Below are 19,630 nucleotides of genomic sequence, written 5' to 3'. Positions count from 1 at the left end.
TAACTTTACTCCTTGTCAGGCCTTCCATCTTTCTGATCCTACTCATCCTTAAAGGAACAGCTCAAGGCCTACCTGCTCCAGACTCTTCCAACACACATTGATTGCTTCCTCTCCAGTCCCTAAAGGGCTTCTCTGAACTAAGGGATCTACAGGTAATGCCTGGCTACTAAATGAACCTGGAACTTTTAAGAAAGTAGATGAACCTTCTTCCTCTCCCATCATACATGGGTAGGCACATAAAGGCTTGGGATTTTATTTATTTTCTTCTTTTTTTTTAAATATATTTTATTGATTTTTCACAGCAAGGAAGAGAGAGGGATAGAGAGTTAGAAACATCGATGAGAGAGAATCATCAATCAGCTGCCTCCTGCACATCCCCCACTGGGGATGTGCCCACAACCAAGGTACATGCCCTTGACCGGAATCGAACCTGGAATTTTTCAGTCCACAGGCCAACGCTCTATCCACTGAGCCAAACTGGTTTCGGCTCTTTTTTTTTTTTTTTTTTTTTTTTAAGATTTCTGGACTACTGGTTTTCTGAATTAAAAGGAGTATAAATTCTAGAACCAAGACTCAGAGGAGGCTTCAACACCAGACTCACTCATTCCAATTTAACTGTAAGTTGGAAAACACTATGAGCCAGGTAGAAGAAAGAGGATTCAGCAAGAGCATTACCCTTGATAGATTAATACAGGGGGAACAAGCACCTTAGCCAGCAAACCAAACCTTCCCAACCTGCCTCTGCAGGCACTGCTGGGGCGCTGAGCAAGCATACATTCAAGTCCGTGCACCTCAACTCAGTCACTCAACTCAAACCTCTGAACCTGCCTCAGCCTTTGTTTCCTCGTCTATTAAATGGAAATGATAATAGTATATGCCACATAGGGAAGTTATGAAAATTATATTAGATAATGTATGTAATGGTTCCAGTCTCATCCCTCACCACTTTCTGCCTTGTGTATTTCTCTCCAGGAACATCAGCCTTTAGTGATCTCCCCACACATACAAGGCAGTCTTCACCCCACCTCTTTGCTCCTGCACCCACTTCTCCTTCAAAGCCCTTTGCCCAGAGGCTAACAGCTACTGCTCTGTAAGACCCAGCTTAGGTATCACCTCCTCCAGGAAGCTTTCCCAAACTCCTTGTACCTTCTTCCTAATCTCTACATACACCCAAATCATAATTTAACACACTATATTATAATTAATATATGTATATCCACCTTCAACTAAGCTCTTAAAAGACCAGAGCTGTGCTTGCTTCAGCACCACATAAACTAAAAAAAGAGCAGAGCTGCGAGAATATTTGGGTCTATGTTCTAAAAATGAGCATTGTGCTACGCACGCACTCTACATTTGTTGAATAAATAAACAAAGCAAGGACTCAGAAGAGAGGAAGAGGGTGAGAGAGGAAATTTATATGCCACTAACTTGCAAAGTCCCACTAAACACACTGAGTATGTGAGTGCATATCTAGCACACAATAGGCACTTGATAAATATTTGGTAAACAAAATAATATTAAATAAACTTTACAAAAGAAGAAATTGTTTAAGAGCTAAGAGCACAGCTGCCAGATAAACCCTTAACAATGTTGATGTTGAGTTCCATTGACAAACCAAAGGCATTTAAAGGTAGCTGAGCAGTGATACCCACCAATCTGTGGCCATGCTCACTGCCAGTGTTAATTCCCAGTCATAACCAAATAATGAGGACAAGTGGGTATCAGAGTTTTAAAGGGCACACACACAAAAAAGGGGAAGTGGGGGGGAGAGCAAACCAAACTTGATGCAAATAACCCTTACCAAAAAAAGAAATGAGCAAATGTGTGCTGGATTCAAATGTCCTGCTATTCCTGTGACTATGACTGTCTATTGAATTCTTTCCATTCATATGTTCTTAGGGAAATGATAGAAAATTTCCATAATCCCTATAAGAATTCAGCCAAGCCCCCAATGAAACTCAAGGACAAAGCTCTTCTCAGACGCAAAGTACTGAGTACCATTAGCAGTGAGAAAACCTATAACATGATACAGGAAAGAACTACACCCAATACCAGCTTCCCTCCTTAGCAACAGTGAATCTTTGGGTAGTTTTCTAAATTTGCATCCATATTCTGGTTTCCCTAGTACAAGTGCTGAGATGTCACTTAGCTTTAATTAAGACATCACACTTCTCTAAAACTTAGTTTTCTCAATTGTAAATGAGGTTATGACATCAGTTTACCGAATATTGCCCTGGAACTGGATGAGAGAACACACAGTGCCTCCTTAGGCCCAGGCACACAGCAAAAGCCAGAAGATGGTAAACTTGCCTTGTTTCCCTCACCAAGACTTGGTCTTCATCCACAGAAAAACAAGGGACAAGCATTCAACATGGTGGGTGCTATCAACTCCAGCTCAGAGACCCTCCCAGAGGCTGCAAAGGTAGAGAAATCCTAAAATTAAAGCTGAGTGGCATCTCAGCACTGTGCTAGGGAAACCAGGAGATGGATGCAAATTTAGAAAGACTGTAATGAGAGAGAAGAAAAAAAAAAGTACAATTATCCTCCTGGGACATGTAGTTCTTTTCTGGTTGCCAGATTTCCTGGTCATCTAAAGTGTATGTGATATATTTATTCCTGTGGAAATAATTTATGAATATAGAGTCCAGAGGAGTTGAAGCCAAGGACAGACAGGAGGAGGCTTGCCAAGACCCTGGGGAAACAATGTTTGAGCCTCCTTTGAAGGTTTCCATTTTGTTTTACCCTTTTAGAGCACGTGAATGGGCTCCAGTTACGTGGGGCATAACTTGCCCCACCCACTCAGGCTGATTTTTGCATCTTTCTGCCTCTTGCCCTATAGAAAGTCCTAGACTCTCAAAGTTGGAAGGGGCATTTTAGGTCAATCTTTCTGCAAAGCAGAAATCCTCTGAGGACAAAGACATTCACTTGCAACTTTGGTTGGATACTCCCATGACAGGAAGCCCTTTGCCTTGTGACATAGCTTGTTCCGTGGTCAGACAGTTCAGCTGAGCAAGTTCTCCCTTCTCTGCCATTCTGCAACTTCTCCCACACCCAGGACTAGTTCTCTCCTCCATAGCAGCCTCTGTAATGTGACTTGAATCCTTCCACATGAAGAAGGTGACTCTTCCTTTATCTCCTACAGGCCAGAAACCCTGTTTCCACATTTATTCCACCTCCAATACAGTGTCTGAAACTTCAGCTTCAAAGTAGCCCATTTTGGGGGTGCTTCATATTATCATGATCTGTATGGGACCCCGGGAAACATAATACTCCAGATGGGTATGCACCACCTGACAGAGTAGAGAAGAACTGGCACAGTCCCTTCTCCAGAGTCTGAGATCAAATATTCCTGTTCTTAGCTTCTCTCTCCTCCCTCACTTAAGTTGCAGTCCTCCCAGTAGGTCCCCAGTGACCCTGAGAACAGAAACAAATTTGGAAGTGCCAGACACAGTGGAAAGTGGAAGAAGTGATGACGCAGCTCGATTTCTTGCCCTGGCAGCTGAGGGCACCCAACCAGGCAGGCTGTCTCCAAAAATAGTCTTCCATCCAAACAGTCAGCCTCTTAGTAACTTCCTAGGAGCCCTTTATTCCAGGTTTCCAGGGTGTGGTCTTCAGTGTGCATGTACCCATTCTCTTTTTTTTTTTTTTTTTTAATATTTTATTGATTTTACACAATGAGGAATTGAGAGGGATAGTTAGAAACGTCAGTGAAAGAGAAACATCGACCAGCTGCCTCTTGCACACCCCCCACTGGGGATGTGCCCTTGACTGGAATCGAACCCAGGACCTTTCAGTCCACAGGCCGACACTCTATCCACTGAGCCAAACCGGTTTCAGCGTATTCTCTTGCCACCCTTTCCAGACCTTGATAGACTGGCTTCATTTAGCCACTGGCACAAACTATTGTTCTGTATGGCCAACGTCTAAGTACACTTAGAAATATATTTTTATGAAAATGGGCTAATGTCCATCAACAGAAGACTGGTGAAGCAAACACATCCATAATATGGAATGTGATGCAGCTGTGAATAAAAAAAAATATGTATAGCCGAAACCGGTTTGGCTCAATGGATAGGACATCGGCTTGGGGACTGAAGGGTCCCAGGTTCGATTCCGGTCAAGAGCATGTACCTTGGTTGCGGGCATATCCCCAGTAGGGGTGTGCAAGAGGCAGCTGATTGATGACTCTCTCTCATTGATGTTTCTAACTATCTCTCTTCCTTCCTCTCTGTAAAAAATCAATAAAATATATTTTTTTAAAAAAATATGTATACACTGATATGGAAATACCTCTGATAAAGTGAAAAGGGCAAGTTTGTAAAGTGGCAGTCATGATGTGTAATCCATTTACTGAGTTTTTTAAATGTATCTGCTCACAACCATGAATACAACATAAATGTTTGCCAAATGGGCTAAAGGACCCACAACTAAACAGCAGTCACTTCAGAGAGAAGTGGGATTGGGGGGAATGAAGGAAGGCAAAAGGTGAGGGGGTGATTTTTTACCTGATTGGATGATTCTGAAAACAAACAGATTTCATTTATTATGTGTGAAGAAGCTCCCTGACCTATATCTTTCACCCTTTGCCTTTTGATGATCTCAGAGTTGGAAAGGCCTAAAGAGCTGAGAGTTGAGTCCCAGGGTGGCATACCCAGGGTGCTATGCATCCTGCTCAAGTCCACACAGCCAGCAAGTGACAGCAGAACACAAGTTACATTGCAGGCCCTCACATGAGAGTCCTGGTGGATTAGAGAGGACTTTGATTTCATTACTAAATCAAATCAACATTTTTCTGTTCGCTGAATCAAAAAATCCTACTTGAGCCAAAACCGATTTGGCTCAGTGGATAGAGCATCGGTCTGCGGACTGAAGGGTCCCAGGTTCGATTCCGGTCAAGGGCATGTACCTTGGTTCCGAGCACATCCCCAGTGGGGAGTGTGCAAGAGGCAGCTATCGATGTTTCTCTCTCATCAATATTTCTAGCTCTCTATCTCTCTCCCTTCCTCTCTGTAAAAAATCAATAAAATATATTTAGAAAAAGAAAATCCTACTTGGGTGCAACAGTGAGTTAGGCAAGACCAAAACTCATCCAAATTGGAGTGGGCCAGGAGAGCCTGTCTCTTTCCATAGATTAAAGACACAGTTGACAGGGCTTCCTTGCCCTCAGCCAAAAATCAGAGGTAAGGGGGCAGAGTGAAAGGGAATGAGAGAAATTTGTAAATCTGGGGTGCTTGGCATGCTAGGCACTCATGTGAGCCATGACCACATCTTCGATGGAAAGACCCATGACAACGCTACCCGAATGCATCCTGGTGAGGAGGGGCTATCAGCCTGTGAGCTCAATTCCCTGTGGACAGTCTACTTCTGAGGAAGAGGAGGCTGGTTCCAAGTTCAATTCATGTCCAACTAATGCGGAGCTGCTGGGCTGTCACATGGATTAGCTCATTCCATACTCACCAAATTTTTACAAATGTGCTCCAAGTTCAGAAGTCACTTTGCCAAACGCCTACAACTGGAGTGGAGCCCTTTTGCAAATTGGGTCTCCTGACTAAATTCAGTGCTTCCTCTTACCCTATCTCTTTGGGACACAGGATCTGACAGGAAAACTCACTTGAGCAGTAAAACTTAGGAAGATCTTAGGTTGGGCCCATCTAGTGTGTTCTGTGGCTCTGTGACTGAGTGTCGACCTTTAAACCAGGAGATTGCTGTTGGATTCCAGGTCAGGGCACCTGTGTTCCAGACTCAATCCTCAGTTAGGAGATCCCCAGCTGGAAGCAGCCACTCAATGATTCTCTCTCATCATTAATGTTTCTATCTCTCTATTTCTCTATATCTCTCTCTCTGAAGTCAATAAAAATATGTTTTTTAAAAAGAAGTTCTCGCCGAAACCGGTTTGGCTCTGTGGTAGAGCGTAGGTCTGCGGACTGAAAGGTCCCAGGTTCGATTCCGGTCAGGGGCATGTACGTTGGTTGCAGGCACTTCCCCGGTAGGGGGTGTGCAGAAGGCAGCTGGTCGATGTTTCTCTCTCATCGACGTTTCTAGCTCTTTCTCTCTCTCCCTTCCTCTCTGTAAAAAATCAATAAAAATATTAAAAAAAAAAAAAAAAGTTCTCAGGTTGGCTGGCGCTCTCTCTCTCTCTCTCTCTCTCTCTCTCTCTCTCTCTCTTTCTCTCTCTCTCTCACACACACACACACACACACACACACACAGGGTCCCATATGGGAGCAGAGACAGGCTCCAGGAGCCATACAATACCTCAAATATACATCATGCGACTCAGTGAAATATTTATGACTGAGCTGATATCACAATGTGCTTCAAAGTAATGTGGGTGGAGTTTAGTTTTATAGATCTGTCATGAGTTTTGGTAATTCTTGAGGATAAACTGTATATAGGGATTCATTATACCATTTTGCATGTTTGAAATTTTTCATAGTAAGACTTTTTATTTTTTTATTTTTTTAAATATATTTTATTGATTTTGTACAGAGAGGAAGGGAGAGAGAGATAGAGAGTTAGAAACATCGATGAGAGAGAGTCATCGATCAGCTGCCTCTTGCACACCCCCTACTGGGGATATGCCCACAACCAAGGTACATGCCCTTGACCGGAATCAAACCCGGGACCTTTCAGTCCCCAAGCCGACGCTCTCTCCATTGAGCCAAACCGGTCCCGGCATAGTAAGACTTTTTAAATAATGTATCATGTGAGTGATCATTTCTCTCTCAATTTGTCACCTGGTAGGAGGTCCCATTTTAATTAACGTTCTGCTTGCTATTGTGGTAAATATATAAATATATATATATAAATTAGGACCAAAAGTTTCTGCCACTTGTGAAAAATCCCAATTATAACAATTTACTGAGCACTTCCTGTATATCTGGCACTATCCTGGACTCTTCAGCTATAATTTTATTTAAATCTTATAATAGCCCAGTGAGGCAATGGGGTGAGTTTAAGGACCTTGCCCAAGTCTACACCGGGGATCATTTATTAAATCCTAAATTACTTGTGCTTTTTATTTCTACTGTTCCCACAAGATACATATAGCACATAGGTACTTTGGGACTTTATATGTAACTAGAGGCCCAGTGCACAAGATTCGTGCACTGGTGTGGGGGGGGGGGGGCGAGGGGAGTCCCTCAGCCCTGCTTATGCCCTCTTGCAGTCCAGCCCCCACTCCTTACCACTTGCTGTGGCTCCCACCACCCCACCGTCACTGCACTCGCCAGCTGTGAGCCTAGCTTCTGGCTGAGCAACGCTTACATACTAACCACCAGGGGGCAGCTCCTGCATTGAGTGTCTGTCCCCTGGTGGTTAGCATGCATAATAGCCACCAGTTATTCAGCAGATCATTATGCAGTTCTGTCGATTTGCATATTACACTTTCATTATATAGGATTGGGGCTAAGCCTTTGAAGTTTTTTTTAAATGTTAATACCCTTTAAAGTGTGTCTCAGTAATTCCAACTTTAGGATCCTATCCTTTGGAAATTATCTGATCATTCACAAACATGTTAATCTCAGAGTCAATTACAATCGGGAAAAAATAACAAGTGTTTGACTACCCAGTAGTGGCCCTCCTCCAGGAAATCTTCCTTTCCCGCTGCTCCTGGGGTGGGAGCTTCTCTCCGCTGGGTCCACAGCATCCTGAACTAGTCTCTTGTTACCCTGACTCTCTATCATACTCTGAGCTGTTTTTGTGCACCTTTGGCTTAGAATGGGCATTTGAATATGTGAGAAATGAGTGAATAAATGATCCTAGAGTTGTTTATTTAATACATATAAAAACTGAAAAGTGGGTGTTAAAGTAAGTTTTTGGAGGTCACAAGAACAGGATTAGAACCCAAGGTAATATGCAGAGCCCTTTCCCCTCCACCTTAGACTTAAGACTTCTTCTAAAATAAAAATGGTTGGCTTGTGTTTGCCAAATGAACAAATAATCCTGTATAATAAAAACCTAATATGCTAAGTGTCCAACCCTTCAACCGTTAGACTAGTCACTACAAGGCACACTGACCACCAGGGGGCAGACTCTCCAACATGGAGGTTAGCTTGCTGCTGGGGTCCAGCCAATTGGGACTGGGTGAGATGGGCCAGACACCCCCTGAAGCCCTTCCTTGGTCCCTCCCCAGCCCTGATTATGCACTATTGGGGTCCCTCAGCCTGGTCTGTGCCCTCTCAAAATCCAGGACCCCTCAGGGGATGTCAGAGAGCTGGTTTTGGCCAGATCCACGCAGGCCAGGCTGAGGGACCTCACTAGTGCATGAATCTGTGCCCCAGGCCTCTAGTCCAATTTAAAAATGGGGAGAAGACCTGAATCGACACTTCTTCCAGGAAGACATAGAAGTGGCCAACAAATATAAAAAGATGCTCAACCTCACTAGCTATTAGGGAAATGCAAATCAAAACTGCAGTGAGATAACACCTCACCTGTAAATGGATATTATCAACAAGACAAGTAATAACAAGTTTTAGAGAGGTTGTGAAGTTAAAGGAACCCTCATTTACTGCTGTGGGAATGTAAACTAGTACAGCCACTATGGAAAACAGTATGGAGGGTCTTTAAAAAATTAAGAATAGAGTTACTATATGAATCAGCAACTCCTCTTCTAGGTATCTACTCAAAATTTGAAAATATTTATTCACATAGATATATGCACCCCTATGTTCACTGCAGCATTACTCATGGTGTCCAAGACATGAAAACAACCAAAGTGTCCTTCAATAGATGATTAGATAAAGAAGATGTGCTACCTACATGCAATAGAATACTACTCAGCCACAATAAAAGATGAAATACCAGCCACTGACCTTGGAGATGAATGAAAGGCACAGCTTTAATGCAGTTGTAAACTCTTATGTACATATGAAAAGGTTAAGTACATCCAATATGTTCTCAACCATTTAGAGAAAAGCAAATCCATAAAAAGAAGGCTGGAAGGAAAATTGCCAAATGTTAACATTCATTGTCTTTAAATAATGGATTTTTTTTCTGTTTCTGTATACTTTTTTTCTACTTTTCCAAATTGTCCTCAATGGACATGCTTTGTTCTTATAATAAGAATGATAAACAAAATCTAAATCACCAAACTAATTCTGAAGGCTAACCTGATCCTTCAAGTTATGATTTAGAAAAGATGTGGATAAGTGATTGCACATGGAGATTCATTAAATACCCCAGTATTTAATGTGAAACTATGTTAGTTACATATGAGCCCATGAAAAGTACATCCACCAGTCTCAGTATTTTATGTGAAACTATGTTCCTGTTACATCTACCAGACTCAGAACACGTGTAGTATACATGCAGACAAGCAAGAAAAATGCCCCCTCTCCCCAATTCAGTTCTTATTGAACAAATTATTGACATCAGGTCTGAGTGAAATTTCAGGACTCTACTATTCCAGAAGATTACTATGAATTTCATGAATGATTTACTACTGTCATTGTTTAATGCTACCACATCCTCATATTTATAGAAGCCACATTCTCTTTTGAAGCCTTCCCTCTTCCACGCTCTCTTTTACCACCTGCTCTTGTTTGACTCATTTAGAAAAAGGAACCTCCCCCTAAAGCCCAGGTCAATATTGAGATAAATGAGCTCTATTTTCTGAAGGCAATTTCTAAGGGATGGCCGAAATGTGTTCTGAGCAAGGGTGATAGGGTAGAGAATAGGTCATGTTCTTTATAACTCCAGGCTCAGCACAGGACACCCCCACCCAACCCACCTGCTTGTCAGTAAATACAAAGTGAATGAATGGAATGACTAGGTCTCACTTACTTGGGCCTGAAAGTTCTGTTTTTGTTTTTTATTTGTTTTTTACTAAGTTTATTTACTTTAGAGTCACACGCATATCAGAACTACTCATAGCCCACTGAACAGTTTGGCAAACATTCATACCCTCTTTGTGACTAGGTAGAATCTCCTTGAGCACTGGGCTTACCCTCCGGGACTATTCCCCACCTCCACCTCTCCACCCCCATCATTCTCTACCACTTAAAAAGCTGGAGAGTACCCAAGCCTGCCAAGAGGTCTGAAGAGTCCTAAACATGAGTCCCATGACTTAATACTCCCAACAACCACGGGAGCTACATGCATTTTCTTCCCCTCACATTGTACAATGTGGATGCAGCATGCTGGTTTTCAAGGCACTTGGGGAGAGAAGGGATTACCCAAGCCTACTCCTCAGACTCTAAGGCCTGAACATCTTCCACTTCACTAGAACCTGGGCAGAAGGTACCCCCACTGCACAAAGAAGGAAACGAGGGCCCAAGACGTTCAGTAGCCCGGGACTAAGTGGGGTCTCTCTCTTGAGTCTTTGCTGCCTTTTGTGTTATGATTATTCTCATAAAAGGAGTCTGTGGAAGCCCAGAGCAAGAGTAAAGTGAATCATTTGGTAAACACTAAAGAAAACTGATCCCCAATGATAACCTCACCAGATCTACCATTGGTATCTATGGCTTTGTTTAATAACCAAAGCCTATTCAACTCCTTAAGGACTTCATTATCTGACTTAAAAGGTTGTTGTTATAGCAACCATCATAACTTTGACTATACTGTGACATACCAACAAAAAACTCCTTTGATGCAAAAGTTTCCTTTGTGCAAAGAGAGGCACTAGCCCAGGCCAGGTGGCTCAGTCGGTTGGCACATCACCCCATATACCAAAATCCTGTGGGTTCCATTCAGGGTCCATGTCAGGGCACAACCTAGGTTGTGGGTTTGATCCCTTTTCTGGGGGTAAGGGGGGTGCACAAACAATTGATGTTTCTCCCTCTCTTCCTCTCTCTCTAAAATAGATAAACACATCCTCTCCTCGGGCAAGGATTTTAAAAAAGAGTCAGTAAAAGCAGACACCTTGCTGAGTGTCTTTAGGCAAGTAATTTCTCCTCTCTGGGCCTCAGTTTTTCTATCTAAAAAATAAAAGGGTCTGACCAGATGATTCCTGAAGTTTCTTATGTCCAGTGGACTCACCATGAAATGAGACACCCTGGAAACCCTAAGAAAATAAACAAATATAGCCAGGAGACAACAGGGACAGGGCAAAACAGCATGTTAGCTTTAGGGGAACCCAGACTCCCAAGTTTTTTTGGGTTTTCCAACTTCTTCTCTGCCAAAGACAAAAATAAGCAGCTACTTAGATGGAACTCTCATAAAATTTTTAAATTAAATAAAGTCAATGCAAACAATGTTTTGTTCTCCCACAAGTGGCCTAGGAGAAGCACGCTAAGAGATACTTTCTTCCCAGCCGGGCTGGTGTCAACAGCCCATGCTTATGCCCAAACAAAGGCCTTCTGGCACAGGGATGAGAGGCAAAACATCTAAGTCTCCACAGTTGGCCCCATTCCAATTTGAAGGGAGGGGCAGCCAGGAGAGAAAAATAACTAAGTTTATTGAAAGGCCAGATGAAGAATAAGGAATTACTAAATCTATCCTTTTCTCCGATGAATAAAGAACTCTTGAAAGGGATAATGGAAGGGTGCACTTTTCAATCTGAATTACTTTCTTTGTTTAACTCTGTTTTGCCTAAAGCCATTTCCTTTTAAGCCAAACACAGGATCCTGGTTTTGCCTTTAGTTTTGCTCAGCTTGGCCTTGAGCAATGTGGGAGCTGGAAGACCCACACTCAAGTCCCTTCTCAGTTCTGATTTTGGCTTAATCTTGAACAAGTGGCTGAACTCAACAGGTCTCGGTTTTCCACCTATAAAATAAGAGGGCTCACAGGATGCTCTCCAGACCCTCAATGAAAGCGGTGTGGGACTAAAGGATCCCCAATTCTCCCCAGAGACAGGACCATCTCCAGCTGCACCAACCAAGGTGAAGCCACAACCGGATGGCTCAGCAAGCACACTGAAACAGCAGTGCCTACATTCCCACTCCCTCCATCTTCAGGGTTCACTCTTGCACCAACACCAGCACCTAAAAGTCCAAGTCACCTTCCCAAGCATCTTGCTACTGCCTGAACAGCTCTGATGAATCAAAAACTGCAAAGCTGGGCTGAGCACTTTGTAAGCGCAACAAACCAGAAGGGCCTCTCTTTCCGGACCTCGGAATTCCCCTCAAACTCTAATCGAACTAAAAATAATAGCGCCCCCGCCTCCACGGGAGGCCTCGGCCGGCCTTGCTAGTAAAAATGCATCACAAGTCAAAAGGGGCCAATGACACTCGGGCAGGCTAGACACATGGACCTACAAAGCAAAGCGCAAAGGAAACCACCACGCCGGGCGCTGTTTAAATTGGACCGTTCTTCCCACAGGCTGCAGAGGTGCTCGCGACCTCCCTCCAGAGCGCAGGGACAAGGGCGTACCAGGCACGGTCTTTTTTGGGGGGTGCGGGAACCCATAGATCCTTAATTCCACCCCATCTCTAAGAAACCTCCGTGAGATGGGAGTAAGAGGTTGTCCGGATCGCGTCAAGTCATGTACTACCACCGGGACAGACCCAGCCTGCAGTAATCTTTTCGTCGCTGCTTTTCTTGTTTCGTGCTTTGTTTTGTTTGGTTTTTTTGCCCCCTTTTTCAAGTCTGGCAGTGTGTGCGGATGCCCAGGTGGTACCTTTTCAGTGTCTTTGTCGACCTCCTCCAGCAAGCGGCGCCCCCGGAGCTGCTCTTGGCGCCTTAGCGGAAACAATGGCCGGGCTCCGCGGGGCGGCTCCTCCAGGTTGGCAGCCCGGGGCTGGGCGCACGTGCGTTTGTTATGGTGCCCGTGTCCCCACCCCCGTCGGGAAGCTCCGTTTCCTGGTCTTTGAACCTCCCAGGCGGGATCTGAAGGAACCCGGCCGCTGCGATGCGTCCCACCCTTCCTTGCAGACAGCGCAGCGGGGGAAGCAGGGTTCCGGGTGGCCGAGCGCACGTGGGTTTGTTGTGGGTCCCCAGATCCTGGGGCGGCGGCGGAGAAACCAGAGCGGTCCCTCTCCCAGCACAAAAACACAGGCACCCCCGGCTCTAAGGTGGCCCGGATAGCAGCCAAGGTGGGGCTGAGGCGGCGCTGGACGCCGATCCCTTGCGCCCTGGGCGAGCCCGGCGGCCTCCGCTCCCCTTCCCTCCCTAAACCCTACGCATGCCTCCTCCTGGGGGTGCCCCCCCTCCCCACCCCCGGCTGCGCAGTGGCCCGCGGCACCCCTACTCACTCGGCGCGCTGGCGGCGTGGAAGCTGCCGCTGCTCCGCCTGCACACACCCCGGCCAGCCGGCAGCTGGCTCCCTTTGTTAGCGCTGGGCAATGCCCCGGGCGTCTTCCCCAGCCGGCCCAGCCCGGACTCCCTTCCTCAAGGTGCTCCGGACTCGGTCCAGGGCGGGGGGCCGGAGAGCCCGAAGCTGGGAGCCCCCCACGCCGCCCAAAGGGAGGAGGGTCTTCAGGGGGGAGGGGAGCGGGAGGCAGGGGATGAGGGGTGGAGGGGACTGGAGAGGAAGGGAAGAGGAGCGTGGTAGAGGGGCGGGGAAGTGAACGGTCTCCGTTATGCAAATAGTCAGGAAGACTGTGTTTCCCCGACACGCGGGGCCCCAGGCCGATCTGGCTGGCCCTCCGGAGGTCGCCAGAGAGCAAAGATCAGAATCAGGGGTGCCTGGTTAGGGTACCGCGTGATGCTGGGACCCTGCCTCCTCCAGAGGAGGGCCGGAGGGCAGGCCTGAACAAGGGGGAGGGGCAGCGCGGTGGGGCCAGGATCTCCACATGCTGGCTCTACCCCAGGTCTGAGGGTTGAATCCAGCACTGCCCCTCTTTTCATCCTAATAAAAGGGACTACGATCCTGGCTGGGCTACTGATTGGCTACGTGACCCTGAGCAAGTCACTTAACTTCTCTACGCCTCGATTTCTTCTTATGTAGAATAGGAAGCAACAAAATCTCTTTCACGGGGTTAGGAAGACCCTCCCAACTTCCAGCGTCTCGCGTACTCTGTGCTCTTCAACGCAATCGACAGCAAGGAAGGAGGGCTGGCGAATCCCCGCGCACAGTGAGACTGCCACTCCCAGGTACCTGCAGCCCGTGGGCCAGCGGCCTCAGGTAAGGGAGTCCGGAAGGAAGGGAGCAGTTTCCTTCCCGTCACTGAGGCTGCTAGAGGAAGGCAAGAGGAAACGGCATGCTGAGCAAGCTAAGGCAGAAAGGGTGTGACCACCTGAGGCCATAATCATCTCCCAGATGCCTCTAGAGGCCATCTTGACTCAGCTTGGAGGGAAGGTGGTGTGTGTGGCAGGGGGGAGGAACTGGAGAGTGGAAGGTAGTCTAGGTGCTCTGGACACACGAGGTGGGGTACACACTCTGCCGGGGCTTGAAGCCCAAGCCCAGAACTCTCTGTCCAAACCAAGGTGGCCATTCCCTACCACCAGTAGCATCCTCATCTCACCCCAATACCCTCTTCCAAACACTGCTTCCTCCCTCCCCAGATCCTGGACCCCTACTGTTGTCTCGGCTGGCCCCTCCCAGCTGCAGTGGAAACATTATTGCTCTGTACGCAGAGCTCCAGTTGGAGAGAGTGACAAGCAGACTGAATTAAAATTTCTGTGTGCTGGTGTGAGTTTCTTAGCCTCTCTGAGCCTCCCATTCTTCGTCTGTAACATGGAGATATTAATGGCAGTGCTGTTTCCAGAATTATGTGAAATCGTCTCTGAAGCACTTGGCTGAGTTGGCATACAAAAAGCGCTCCTAACAGTAAAATGTAGGTGTGGTTGAGTGGAAGCAGACAAACTCATAAGACTAGTTGGGGAGGTTTTAGACTTTTTTCTGAAAAAAATGAAAGCTATTAAGAGATTTTGTGTAGGGAGCATGACATGCATCTTTGTGTTTCCCGCTAATTTCTCCGGCAGCATACTGAAAAATGAAAGGCAGGAACAGAGACTGCAAGCATAAAATGCAGAGACCAACTGGGAAGCTCCCACTGGTGGAAATATAATAGGAGGGATGGCAATGACGGAGGGGATGAAAAGGGGACACCCAAATAATACCTACCTTTTGCAGAGCAAAAGCACTCTGCTGATTATGTTGTCTCTCATCATAAGATAGGTGGTGGCCTTCGCCCCACTGTATAGTTGAAAAACTGAAGTCACCTCGGAAATGGAAGAGTTGGAATTCACATCCCCTTCGACATTCACTGAAAGCCTTCATCATTTTCTTCTTCTGTATCACTTTTGTGTCAAGAACCAGAAACAGAGAGGTTTTTGTAGAATGTTGTGGAGTCCTAAGTCCATGGTTGTCTTTATCAGCACTCTTACCAAATTATGAGGGAAACAAAGAACACTCTTGTGTATTTTTGACTTGCAGATTTGAAATGAACACAGATGACATGATAACTCCAAGAACTTCCTGGAGTAGGAGTACACCCTGGATAGCTTCCAGGATGGGAGCAGCTGTGGGCTATTCCATTAGGGGCTGCTCCCTCAAGCTTGCTGTTTAGTCAGTTGGGGCTGTTTGACCTATCCGTGAGAGGCAGGAAGCTGAAAACCATTCACTGGGGGACAGTTCTGTCCTCCCTAGCCTACTTATGAGGCTTCCATACCTATTGTCTCCGGGGCTTCTGCCTTGACAAGTTTTTTCCCCCTTAAGAAGTACAGAAATCTACTTTCTCTCTGGACACTATCTCAGCCCCTCACAACCTCAGTCTTTGCCCATAAATAATATTTTTGGTAATGTGTTTCTCCATCATCATTTTAGACACTGTACTGGCTAATACAAATAATGCCCTATTCTATAATGTAAATGTAAACAACAACCTACTCACAAACAACATTATCATAGCACTCTTTAATTGGAGGTGTTATTGAGGTCTTGGTGGAGTGGGGGGAAGGGTGAGGTGCAGGCATTGAAAGTGTCCTCTCAGACCCTTCTCACTCCACTATAGATGCTCATCAAAACTCTTAGAATCACCTTCCCAGTTCTCCTCTACATGCTTTCAGCACCTATTGTCCAACCTTGGGCCTCAGCGCTATCCACTTCAAGGATAAAGATACCTAGAGACAGCTAAGTCTATAGAACCTAAGTCAGAAAATAGAAATATAGTAACAGCATCTCTAGTTAAAACACTCAGGGACTGCTCCTACTGACCCTGCACAGATGGGCCAATGGGGCAGGAGAGGATACTAGATGGCAGCGGCTTAACACTAGACACAGACCTCATGGTAGGACCACATGGCAGCCACATAGCCTCTAGTAGAGCAAGCAGTGGCCTGGTGGCTCCAAGACCTCAGAGTAAGGTATAAGCAAAGGTATAGGATAGGTCAGAGAACTGGATCTATTGTGTGGGCACAAGTGTGGTTGGACTGTCTTTCACCCAATCAGCTTCAGTGTCCAGCCCTGTCCTAGGAAATAAAGGAAAAACCACGTTTCCATTATCAAATCACTTGTGTATTAGCAAAATTTCTTCAGTTCATAATAATAATCACCATGTACTGAATATCTACTAGTACTGTGTGCAAGGCAGTCTATGTGCATGTTCTCATTGAATCCCCTTGGGGGAAGATGGATCATTCTAGAACCCTAGTGCACTTAAGTCATCTTGAGTTCTTCCTGTTCCGGCCTTAAGGCCAATCTTGGCATGAGATCAATGCAAAGGGTCAGGAGGATGACTACAATACTGATGGTTTCTTAAGGAGGCAAAATGGTGTTACACCAAACATCATGAGCAAGACCTACAACACCCACCTACATCATCCTTTTCTGCAAAGTTCTACTCCTACAGTCACCCTCTCACCTTCCTGCCTCTGTCTCCTCAACATCCCTCAATCCTTCACAGTATTCCTCCAGCTCCCTTTCCACCAAGGTTCTTCCCTCTATACAGACTCCTTGATTTTAATGTTAATTAAGTTCATTTCAATTTATTTTAATTAGCCTTTCTCAGTGACTCCAAAGGGTGTGAAAAAGTTGGAAGCTACAAATAAATAAAGAGAATTCACAAGAATATCAATGAATGGCTTGCATATACATTATTTCACTTTAGTCCTCTTCAGACTCACAATAACCTGTGAGGTAGGTAAATTTCTTTTTCTTTTAATATATTTTTATTGATTCAGAGAGAAAGGAAGAGAGAGATAGAAATATGACCAGGAATCGAACTGTGACCACCTGGCTCATAGGTTGAAGCTCAACCATTCAGCCTTGCAGGTAAGGTTCTTTATCATCCCAGCTAAAAATCCTGAGACTTAGGGGTAAAGTGGATTGCTTAAACTCTATTAGTAAGCATTGCACTGTGCTATGTTGAAACCAAGGCCTCCTTTTTTTTTTTTTTTTTTTTTTTTTTAATGCCATTTCTGGCCCCAGGGCTGCAAAAGGCTAGATAAGCCTATCAAATGTCACTGAGACTTTACAGGCTGCAGCTGCCAAAACTGCTGCCCTGCTGCCTGGGGGCAGAACTCATAAACTATGCCCAGGAGACGAGATGCACCAGGAATGGCAGGAAATACAGGGGTAAATGGACTCTGCGGAATCAAAGATGCTTATAAAAAATTATTTCAAAAAGATCCCAAAAATTGGTTTCTCTCAAGGGACATCTATCAGAACAAAAGTAAGTGCAAACTGCCTACTGTGTGTCCAGGACCTGAAAAGGACTATCTGATAACCTGCAGTAAGGGTCAGGCTTTGCGTAAGAGATGTTGGATAATGAAACTTCCTTGTAGTTAACAGATTTTTCTTAGTGCAGCAGGGAGAACCAGTGTTTGATACCAGTTGGTATTTGTTCTAAATTTACTTCTATACAGTCTCATGTGGATTTTTTTTAAATCTATATTTAATTGTTTTCCCCGCTGATTTTACTGATAAAGTTTGCTTTAGGGAATTTAGAAAAGTCAGACAAGTATAAAGAAGCAAGGTGAAAAAATTGGCCATAAGAAGAATTGACTTTTTGGCCTATTTTCTTTCTCATTGCCTGTGTATTTTTCTAGAACTTTTCATAGTTGAGATAATAATGTATATATGTTATATCCTGCTTTTCTCTCCTATCTAGAGTACTTAAAAGCATTTTCTCTGTATTTGTATTCATTCACTTCAGTCCTTATTAGAGGCAAAGGAAATACTACTCTGAGACAAGTTACTATTGGTTTATTACACCATTCATTTTCTCTCTGGGAGACAGTTTAGTTCAGTGGCTGAGAAAACAGATTCTGGAATCAAACTGTCAGAGTCTGAATTCTGACTACTACCTTCAAGCTATGTGACATGGGACAAATTAACCTCTCTGGCTCTATTTTCTTACCTGCAAAATGAGGATTAGTAGTATCTACTTCACAACATGGTTCTAAATATTAAATCACATTAAAATTGCTTAGAACAAATACGTGGGATAGTGTAAGTGATTGCTATTAGCAATATATGAGTGCATCATTAATTATTCAACCATTCTCCTGTAGCTGGACATTAAGGTTGTTTTCAATTTTTCCACTAACATAAATAGTCCTTCAATAAACTATCCATTGCACTCATGAGGGGAGGAAAGGATAAATGACCGGAAAGGAGGCATCTGATCAACTTGAAGAGACAATCTCTAATTCTATTTGACAAACATTAACTGAACATTATGGGTGAAGAAAGGGTCTAGACTATGTCAGGCATCATGAAGATGAGCAGAAGACACCAAGATGCACAAGGGACAGGCTTCAATCTCAAGAAGTTTTAGTAATATTTTCAAAAATCAAAATGTTGCCTCCAGAAAGATATTTTCACCATCACATATTTCCACATATCACCTATGTGGATAAAGGTTACAAAATGCCTAATTTCAAATGACCAATACAGCAAATGTATTTGGTCATTTGAAATTAGTCAGTCCTCCTTTCTTTCCTCATCAGGAAGACTTGATCAAGAATGTCTGCTTGCCCAATTGGCATGGCTCAGTGGCGGAATGTCAACCTAAGAACCAGGAGGTCACAGTTTGATTCCTGGTCAGGGCACATGCCCAGGTTGCAGGCTCGATCCCCAGTGGGGTGCATGCTGGAGAAAGTGGATCAATGATTCTCATTACTGATGTTTCTCTCCCTCTCCCTTCCTGTCTGAAATCAATAAAAATACATTTTTTAAAATGCCTGCTTCACAGAAGTGTTGTGCATATTAGGGGTGACATCTATGAAGCTCTTAGTATAATGTCTGGCACATAGTTAATGCTCAATAAATAATAGCTAACAGTTACTGAACACTTGTTCCAGGTCAGGCACATTTGAAAAATCAAGCACTTTTCAAATATTCTGTCATTGATCCCTTGCAATGACTCTATTAGGTAGATACTATTAATTATATTAGTCATATTTTATAGATAGGAAACTAAGAGGTAAGTGACTCCACCAAAGTCACACAAATAATAAGTAGTAAAATTGGATTGTTAACCAAGGCATTTGATTAATTACAGTAACATAAGGGCTAGTTAAGATTCTGGTGACTTATGCATTTGAAGGATCATGCCACTCTTTATTGTCCTTCACCGGCATGTATTTTACACATCTCTCCCCAAAAGAGAGCTAATGTTTCATGAAAAAAGCCACATAACACACAGTGCCCTAATCTATGAGTCAACAGGCAGGAATTCTACTCCCAACTCTCACAGTCCAACTTGCAGACTTCAGCCAAGGCAATTCCTCTTTACTACTTCATGAAATGAAGTCAATTGGACTAGAAAAGTTGTTTGCAAATATGTCTCACCTTTGGAATCACCTG

At 44.5% G+C, this 19,630-nt stretch overlaps 1 protein-coding gene across 2 annotated transcripts in view; it reads right to left on the bottom strand.

The window, feature by feature from the left end:
* ST6GAL1 (ST6 beta-galactoside alpha-2,6-sialyltransferase 1) overlaps positions 1-13,399 on the bottom strand; it is a 111,842-nt gene extending 98,443 nt beyond the window's left edge. Inside the window, exon 1 of one of the 2 annotated variants that reach the window (XM_036445051.2) lies at positions 13,131-13,399. The gene's annotated coding sequence lies outside the window, so the exon portion shown is untranslated. Of the gene's footprint in view, positions 1-12,556; positions 12,696-13,130 lie in introns of those variants that run through there. The other variant, XM_036445050.2, reaches the window with a different exon arrangement.
* Between the last annotated feature and the right edge of the window lie 6,231 nt (positions 13,400-19,630).

This window comes from Pipistrellus kuhlii, unplaced genomic scaffold (assembly GCF_014108245.1).
Source record: "Pipistrellus kuhlii isolate mPipKuh1 unplaced genomic scaffold, mPipKuh1.p scaffold_m20_p_2, whole genome shotgun sequence".
Classification (NCBI taxonomy): Eukaryota; Metazoa; Chordata; class Mammalia; order Chiroptera; family Vespertilionidae; genus Pipistrellus; species Pipistrellus kuhlii.
This window is presented reverse-complemented; position numbering and strand designations above follow the sequence as displayed.